The 9,382-nt window shown below is 38.5% G+C and overlaps 2 protein-coding genes across 2 annotated transcripts in view; one reads left to right on the forward strand and one right to left on the reverse strand.

Annotated features, from left to right (window-relative positions):
* Positions 1-9,382, forward strand: part of LOC122694965 (interferon-induced very large GTPase 1-like) — a 1,416,129-nt gene that overhangs the window by 656,708 nt on the left and 750,039 nt on the right. The gene's annotated exons all lie outside the window — the stretch shown is intronic.
* LOC122695260 (zinc finger protein 215-like) overlaps positions 1-9,382 on the reverse strand; it is a 462,760-nt gene that overhangs the window by 295,984 nt on the left and 157,394 nt on the right. The gene's annotated exons all lie outside the window — the stretch shown is intronic.

Genomic DNA, 9,382 nt, shown 5'->3' on the forward strand with positions numbered 1-9,382 from the left:
GGTATAGTGTAAATACTTTGGACAATAAAACAATACATGGGAAGGGTCACAGTAACATGTTTGACATTTCTGAGAATAGTACCATGAGAAAAACCTTGATATTTTTCTTTACCTAAAATTACAAAGTTTACAATGATTAACTATGAAGCGGCAAAACACCTCTAAAGCAACAAAACACCTCTATTAACAGTGAGGTAATGGCAGTGAAGCTGATTAATATAAATCTTCTATTGAAATCCTATGTACCCCATTTTCTAATTCTGCAAAAATACCCATAATATCCCACATTTTTTAAAGAAAGGGAAGCAATGAACAAATAGCAGCAAGGAAATAGCAATAATGAAAACCCTCTCAACCAAGGAGCAAGTAAACTGAAGCAGTATATCTACTTCTAAATCTAAATGCCTCCACTCTTTTCTATTCTAGAACATTATAATCTTTTAAGCAAGCAGCCAAACTATTTCTATGGCCTTTTCCTTTCTGACTTGATGTTTATGGTCATGTCCTGACCAGAACAATCATGAGCATTTCCACAAAGGCTTGGACTTTTCCAGGGAGGCCTTATTACTATATATTATATTTCCAAAAATTAATAGAAAGCCCAACAACAGTAAGACAGAAAGAAGAAAGGGACATACTGGGCCCCCAGGACAACCTCGAGGGGAAGCGCTGCCTTGCAGATTCCTTTCTTGTCCCGTGACCTTGTCCCAGTCCGGGCACGTCCTGGTGATTCCTGAGGGGACACATTGGGCTCCCAGGGCAGCCCCGTGTGAGGAAGAGCTGCCTTGCAGGTTCCTCTCTCGTCCCGTGACCTTGTCACGGACTGGCCGCATCCCGGCGGCTTCTGACACCTCAGTTCCTTGAGGTAATTGATAGGAAAGTCAAAGATTCTACTGATTTTGTAGCATATATGTTGCAATTTCTAGAACAATCTCAAATATAAGAGTCAAGAATATATAACTGTCAAACTCACACAGAAAAATAAGGTAAGAAACATTTGATTATACAGCTTAGCAAAAGTTGTGGGCTACAGTGAAAGCAGTGCTTAGAGGGGAAATTTACATTGAATGCATACAAAACAAAAAATAATTATATGAAAATAATAATCTAAGTTTCCATCTGAGGAAATGAAGAGAAAATTAAACCGAAATAAGCAAGAGAAAAGAGAGAAGAACTAAAAAAAACAATAAAACTGAAAACAGGAAATCAATAGAAAAAAATCAGTAAAAGTATAACATGACTCTTTGGAAACACCAACACGACTAATAATTCAGACTGTGAAAAGAGGGAAGATACAAATTACTAATATCAGAAGTAAAATAGGGGCTACGGATATGAATTCTGTTGACACTGAGGATGAAAAAAAGAGTACTATGAAAAACTGTTTGCTCTCACATTTAATAGCCTAGATAAAAGGTATCAGTTCCTTGGAAGACAAACTATTAAGCTTAAATGAGAGGAAATAAATAATCTGAATAGTCCTGTGTCTGTTTAAAAAAATTTAATCAAAATTAACAACCATCCAAAACAGAAGGCACCAGTCCCAGTGGGATTCACTGGTGAATTCCACCAAACGTTTAAGGAAGAAACTACCAAATATCTACACTCTCTTTCAGAGGACAGAAACAGAAGGAATACTTCCTAATTTAGTTCATGAGGTCAGTGTTAGCCTAATACCAAAACCAGGTAAGGACATTACAAGAAAGAAAACTGAAAACCTATATCTCTGATGAAAAAAAGTTAACAAATTAATAATGTAAAAAGGAGTTCTATACCACAACCATGTAGGATTTACCTCAGGTAAGCAAAGTGTATTCAACATCCAGAAATAATTCATGTAATATACTACAATGAACTAAGAAGAAAAACCACATGGAGAGAACCCATTTGACAAAATCCAATACTTACTCATTATTAAAACTTCCAGCAAGCTAAGAATAGAGGGAAACTTACTGAACTTGATAAAAGACATTAACAAAAGCCCTCCTATTAACATTACACTTAACGGTAAGACCCTAGAAGCTTTCCTCTTAAAGAAAAATAGGTTAAGGATATCCCCTCTGATCACTCCTATCACACATTCTATTGGAAGAGTTAGTTAATAAGATAAGGAAATAAAAATATACTGATTGGGAAGAAATGAATAAAACATGTCTTTGTTTGTAGATGACACTATGTAAAAAAAGCCAAAGAATCAACAAAAAATCTCCTGGAACTGATAAGTGAATACAACAAGGTTGTAGAATATAAGGGTTAGAATACAAAAACTATTGTTTTTTAATATGCTAGCAATAAGCAATTGGAATTTGAGACTAAAAACACAATACCATTTAAACTAGCACCCTCACAAAATAAATACTTAGACATAAACCTAATAAAATATGTGCAAGATCTATATAAGGAAAACTACAAAACTCTGATGAAAGAAATCAAGCAATATCTATATAAATGGAGAGATATTTATGTTTAATATTGTTAAGGCATCAGTTCTTCCCAACTTAATTTATGGAGACAGTGTCTTCTTCAGCCCCACAATTTGAAAGCATCAGTTCTTCAGCATTCAGCTTTCTTTATGGTCCAACTCTCACATCTGTACATAAGTGCTAGAAAAGCTATAGCTTTGACTATCTGGACCTGTGTTGACAAAGTGGTATCTCTGCTTTTAATATGCCGTCTAGTTTATTATTACTGTTTAACACACACAAAAATATTGAGCTATAAAGCTATGAAAGACAGAGAAGAATCTTAAATCACATTGCTGTGTGAAAGAGAACAGGCTGATAATGCTACAAACTTTATGATTCCAACTCTATGAAATAGTGGAAGTCAAAACTATGGAGACTGTAAAATAGATCAGTGGTTGCCAGGGGTTGTGGAGAGAAAAACAAATTGGTGCCTATAGACTTGTTTAATGCAGATTTGCCACAAAACTTCAGTTTGTAAAAAACACAATATCCACAAAGCACAATAAAATGAGATATGCCTGTATACCTATTCAGTTCAGTCCAGTCATTCAGTTGTGTCCGAATCCTTGTGACCCCTTGGACTGCAGCACACCAGGCCTGCCTGTCCATCACCGACCCCCGGAGTTTACCCAAACTCATGTCCATTGAGTTGGTGATGCCATCCAACCATCTCTTCCTCTATCATTCCCTTCTCCTCCCGCCTTCAATCCTGCCCAGCATCAGGGTGTTTTCCAGTGAGTCAGTTCTTTGCTTCAGGTGGTCAAAGTATTGGAGTTTCAGCTTCAACATCAGTCCTTCCAATGAACACTCAGGACTGATCTCCTTTAGGATGGACTGGTTGGATCTCTGTGTAGTCCAAGGGACTCTCAAGAGTCTTCTCCAACACCACAGTTCAAAAGCATCAATTCTTTGGTGCTCATCTTTCTTTATAGTCCAACTCTCACAACCATACATGAATACTGGACAAACCACAGCTTTGAAAGGTGTATCTTTGTTGGCAAAGTAATGTCTCTGCTTTTTAATATGGTGTTTAGGTTGGTCATAACTTTCCTTTCAAGGAGTAAGCATCTTTTATTTTCATGGCTGCAGTCACCATCTGCAGTGATTTTGGAGCCCCGAAAAATAAAGTCTCTCACTGGTTCCCCATCTATTTGCCATGAAGTGATGGGACCGGATGCCATGATCTTAGTTTTCTGAATGTTGAGCTTTAAGCCAACTTTTTCACTCTCCTCTTTCACTTTCATCAAGAGGCTTTTTAGTTCTTCACTTTCTGCCATAAGGGTGGTGTCATCCGCTTTTCTGAGGTTATTGATATTTCTCCCAGCAAGCTTGATTCCAGCTTGTGCTTCTTCCAGCCCAGCATTCCTCATGATGTACTCTGCATATAAGTTAAATGAGCAGGGTGACAATACACATCCTTGACGTACTCCTTTTCCTATTTGGTACCAGTCCATTGTTCCATGTCCAGTTCTGACTCTTGCTTCCTGACCTGCATACAGATTTCTCAAGGGGCAGGTCAGGTGGTCTGGTATTCCCATCTCTTTCAGAATTTTCCACAGTTTATTGTGATCCACGCAGTCAAAGGCTTTGGCATAGTCAATAAAGCAGAAATAGATGTTTTTCTGATACTCTCTTGCTTTTTTGATGGTCCAGCAGATGTTGGCACTTTGATCTCTGTTTCCTCTGTCTTTTCTGAAACCAGCTTGAACATCTGGAAGTTCATGGTTCACGTATTGCTGAAGCCTAAGCTTGGAGAACTTTGAGCATTACTTTACTAGCGTGAGATCAGTTCAGTTGTGCGGTAGTTTGAGCATTCTTTGGCATTGGTACACCTACTAGAATGGCTAAAATTCAGATCACTAGCAACACAGATTGTGGCAAGGGTGTGGTGTGAAAGCAACTCTTATTCATTGCTTCTGGGAATGCAAATGGAATAGCTACTTTGAAAGACAGTTTGTTTCCTTCTTACAAAGCTAAATGTTCTTTTTCCATATGACTAGCAATCATTCTCCTTGGTATTTATACCTAAATTATACTCACAAAAACTAGTATAAACATATCTATAGCAACTTTATTTATAATTTCAAAAACTTGGAGACAACCAAGACATCCTTCAGTAGGTGAGTGGATAAATAAACTGTGATACTTCTAGACAATGGAAGATTATTCAGTTCTATCTAAAAAAATGAAAATAATTAAATGAAATGAAATGAGAAGCCATGGAGGAAATGTAAATGTATATTGCTAAACATATAAAGCCAGATCAAAAAGGCTACATACGGTGATTCCAATTGTAATATATTCTGGAAAAAAACAAAATTATAGTGAAAGCACGAAGATGAGTGGTTATAAGGAAAGGATGAGAAAGAGGAGCACAGAGGATTTTGGGGGCAGTTCCTATTCTCTATGTTTAAAAGTTTGTTACACTTCATTAGACATTTTTTAAAAACCCATAGAACGTGCAAGACATATATAGACTATGTGCTCTGGGTGATATTGACATTTCAGTGTGGGTTCATCACTATAACAAATGTGTCACTTTTTTGGTGGATACTGATAATGCAGGAGATCATGCATTTGTGGGGCTAAGAGGTATATGGGGAATCTCTGTAACTTCTGCTTGTTTTTGTGTAAACCTGAAACTGCTCTAAAAAATAAATTCAATAAAAATAAAACAAAGTTTACAGGCTTGGTGAAATTGAATCTACAACTACTTTAGGGAAGATTTAATATTACCATGTATTTTGTACCTGATAAAACAAACCAAGAAAAAATCAGTAAATACAAAGAGCACTCACACAATATGATTAACAACTCAACCTAATGTCCTCATTTAAAACTGCTCACAACACGTTTGCATTGTGTCTCTAATGACTTTGGGAAACTTCTAAGTTTGGCACAAGCAAACTGCTTATCTGGACAGAGGACAGACACATATTTGGGTACTGTTTGTGGACGGTTGAAAGGAGAGAAGAAAGTTGAATACCTGGGGTGAGGGCATGAAGATATGTATTTGGAGAGCCAATCTAGAGATCTGCCTAAGACAGAGATGTGGTCTTCAGCAGACAGGACTCCCCATGAAGGTGCATCAAAAAAGGATGTCCCAATTTGCACTTATCACCAGATTTCCAGACCTCTTCCTCCTTTTGTTTTCCCATCACATTCATCCCACTCTAATTTTTCAGTGTCTCAGGTTCCAAATAGTTCTCTTTGACTTCTGTGTCTCTTTAGCTCACTGCAATCAGACATCATATTCTCAAATTTTTCCATCCTGTTCAAACATGTATATATCATAGACTATGTATCAGGTGTTCTGATGAAAATGGGGTTATAGGTATAAATAAGACATGGTCAGACAAGGTTCTCCATCAGTCTAGGAGGAAAGAAAATCTTGAGTAGTCTAGGAGAAGGGAGAAACAGCTTTAATAGGAGCTCCTCTAATCCTCACTAGAATAATTTTAGTTATTGATTCTCTAGAGAATGCATAAGGTTCATCCACCTTCTTTGAGCCTTGCTGTCTCAGTTCAGTTCCATTCAGTCACTCAGTCATGTCCAACTCTTTGTGACCCCATGGACTGCAGCATGCCAGGCTTCCCTGTCCATCACCATCACACCATCTCCCGGAGCTTGCTCAAACTCATGTCAATTGAGTCAGTGATGCGAACCAACCATCTCATGCTCTGTCGTCCCCTTCTCTTTCTGCCTTCAATCTTTCCCAGCGACAGGGTCTTTTCCAGTGGGTCAGTTCTTTGTTTCAGGTGGCCAAAGTATTGGAGTTTCAGCTTCAGCATCAGTCCTTCCAATGAATATTCAGGAATGATTTCCTTTAGGATGGACTGGTTGGATCTCCTTGCAGTCCAAGGGACTCTTAAAAGTCTTCTCTAACACCACAGTTCAAAAGCATCAATTCTTTGGCTCTCAGCTTTCTTTTAGTCCATATATCACATCCATACATGACTACTGGAAAAACCATAGCTCTGAATAGATGGACCTTTGTTGACAAAATAATGTCTCTGCTTTTTAATAAGCTGTCTAGGTTGATCATAACTTTTCTTTCAAGAAGCAAATATCTTTTAATTTCATGGAGGCAGTCACCATCTGCAGTGATTTTGGAGTCCAAGAAAATAAAATCTTTCACTGTTTTCATTGTTTCCCCATCTATTTGCCATGAAGTGATGGGACCGAATGCCATGATCTTTATTTTTTCAATGCTGAGTTTTAAACCAGCTTTTTCACTCTCCTCTTTCACTTTCATCATTTCATCACTTCCTGAGTTCCTCTTTGCTTTCTGCCATAAGAGTGGTGTCATCTGCGTGTCTGAGGTTATTGATATTTCTCCCGGCAGTCTTGATTCCAGCTTGTGCTTCATCCAGCCTGGCATTTTGCATGATGTACACTGCATACAAGTTAAATAAGCAGGGTGACGATATACAGCCTTAACGTACTCCTTTCCCGATGTGGAACCAGTCTGTTGTTTCATGTCCGGTTCTAACTGTTGCTTCATGACCTGCATATAGATTTTTCAGGAGGCAGATGAGGTGGTCTGGTATTCCCATCACTTTAAGAATTGTCCAAAGTTTGTTGTAATTCACACAAAGGCTTTAGTGTAGTCAATGATGCAGAAGTAGCTATTTTTCTGGAATTCTCTTGCATTTTCTATGATCCAACAGATGTATGCAATTTGATCTCTGGTTCCTCTGCCTTTTCTGAATCTAACTGGAACATCTGAAAGTCACAGTTCATGTACTGTAGAAACCTAGCTTGGGGATTTTAAGCTTTACTTTGCTAGCGTGTGAGTTGAGTGCAATTGTGCAGTAGTTTGAACATTCTTTGCCATTGCCCTTCTTTGGAATTGGAATGAAAACTGACCTTTTCCAGTCCTGTGGCCACTGCTGAGTTTTCCAAATTTGCTGGCATATTGAGTGCAGTACTTTCACAGCATCATCTTTCAGGATTTGAAATAGCTCAACTGGAATTCCATCACCTCTTCTAGCTTTTTTCATAGAGATGCTTCCTAAGGCCCACTTGACTTTGTACTCCAAGATGTCTGGCTCTAGGTGAGTGATCACACCATCATGGTTATCTGAGTCATGAAGATCTTTTGTGTATAATTCTTCTGCGTATTCTTACCAACTCTTCTTAATATCTTCTGCTTCTGTTAGGTCCATACCATTTCTGTCCTTTATTTTGCCCATATTTACATGAACTATTCCCTTGGTATCTTTAATTTTCTTGAATAGATCTCTAGTCTTTCCCATCCTATTGTTTTCCTCTATTTCTTTGTATTGATCACTGAGGAAAGGTTTTCCTATCTCTCCTTGCTATTTGGAACTCTGCATTTAAATGGGTATATCTTTCCTCTTCTCCTTTGCTTTTAGCTTTTCTTCTTTCCTCAGCTATTTGTAAGGCCTCCTGAGACAGCCATTTTGCCTTTTTGCATTTCCTTTTCTTGGGGATGGACTTGATCACTGTCTCCTGTACAGTGTCACAAACCTCTGTCAATAGCTCTTCAGACACTCTATCAGGCCTAATCCCTTGAATCTATTTGTCAGTTCCACTGTATAATCATAATGGATTTGATTTAGGTCATAACAGAATGGTCTAGTGGTTTCCCCTAATTTCTTCAATTGAAGTCTGAATTTGGCAATAAGGAGTTAATAATCTGAGCCACAGTCAGCACCCAGTCTTGTTATTGCTGGCTGTATAGAGCTTCTCCATCTTTGGCTGCAAAGAATATAATCAACCTGATTTCGGTATTGACCATCTCGTGATGTTCATGTGCAGTCTTCTCTTGTATTGTTGGAAGAGGATGTTTGCTATGACCAGTGCTTATTCTTGGCAAAACTCTGTTAGTATTTAGCCTGCTTCATTTTGCACTCTGAGGCCAAATTTGCCTGTTACTCCAGGTATCTCCTGACTTCCTACTTTTGCATTTCAGTCCCCTAAGATGAAAAGGACATCTTTTTTGGGTGTTAGGTCTAGAAGGTCTTGTGGGTCTTCATAGAACTGTTCAGTTTCAGCTTCTTCAGCATTACCGGTCGGGGCATAGACTTGGATTACTGTGATATGGAATGGTTTGCCTTGGAACAAAGAGAGATCATTCTTTCGTTTTTGAGATTTCCCCTAAGTACTGCATTTCAGACTCTTGTTGACTATGAGGGATACTCCATTTCTTCTATCGGATTCTTGCCCACAGTAATAGATAGAATGGTCATCTGAATTAAATTCATGCATTCCAGTTCATTTCAGTTCACTGATTCCTAAAATGTTGATGTTCACTCTTGCCATCTCCTGCTTGACCACTTCTAATTTACCTTGATTCATGGACCTAAGATTCCAGGTTCCTATGCAATATTGCTCTTTACAGCACCAGACTTTACTTCTGTCTCCAGCACATCCACACCTGGGTGTTGTTTTTGCTTTGGCTCTGTCTCTTCACTCTTTCTGTAGTTATTTCTTCATTCTTCTCCAGTAGCCTATTGGGCACCTACCGACCTGGGGAGTTCATCTTTCAGTGTCACATCCTTTGCCTTTTCACACTGTTCATGGTGTTCTCAAAGCAAGAATACTGAAGTGGTTTGCCATTCCCTTCTCCAGAGAATGCATATGGTTCATCCACCTTCTTTGAGCTTTGCTCTCTCACTTATCCTTTGTTTCATACTTTGCATCTGTCTTTATCCACTGGTTGTTTCATATTAGCGCCCAGACATGCTCAGGCGTTCCTATTCTAAATAAATGCAGGTTGGAGTTTGTTTCCTCTTTAAGTGCTCAGTCTCTTTATTCCTTTCACTATAATATTTCCCAAAACTTGAAACATTATCTTAGTTAGTGTGACTATGTGTGCTGTGCTGTGCTTAGTCGCTCAGTCGTGTCCGACTCTTTGCGACCCCATGGACTATAGTCCCCCTGGGTCCTCT

This window comes from Cervus elaphus, chromosome 1, assembly GCF_910594005.1.
Source record: "Cervus elaphus chromosome 1, mCerEla1.1, whole genome shotgun sequence".
NCBI classification, from domain to species: Eukaryota; Metazoa; Chordata; class Mammalia; order Artiodactyla; family Cervidae; genus Cervus; species Cervus elaphus.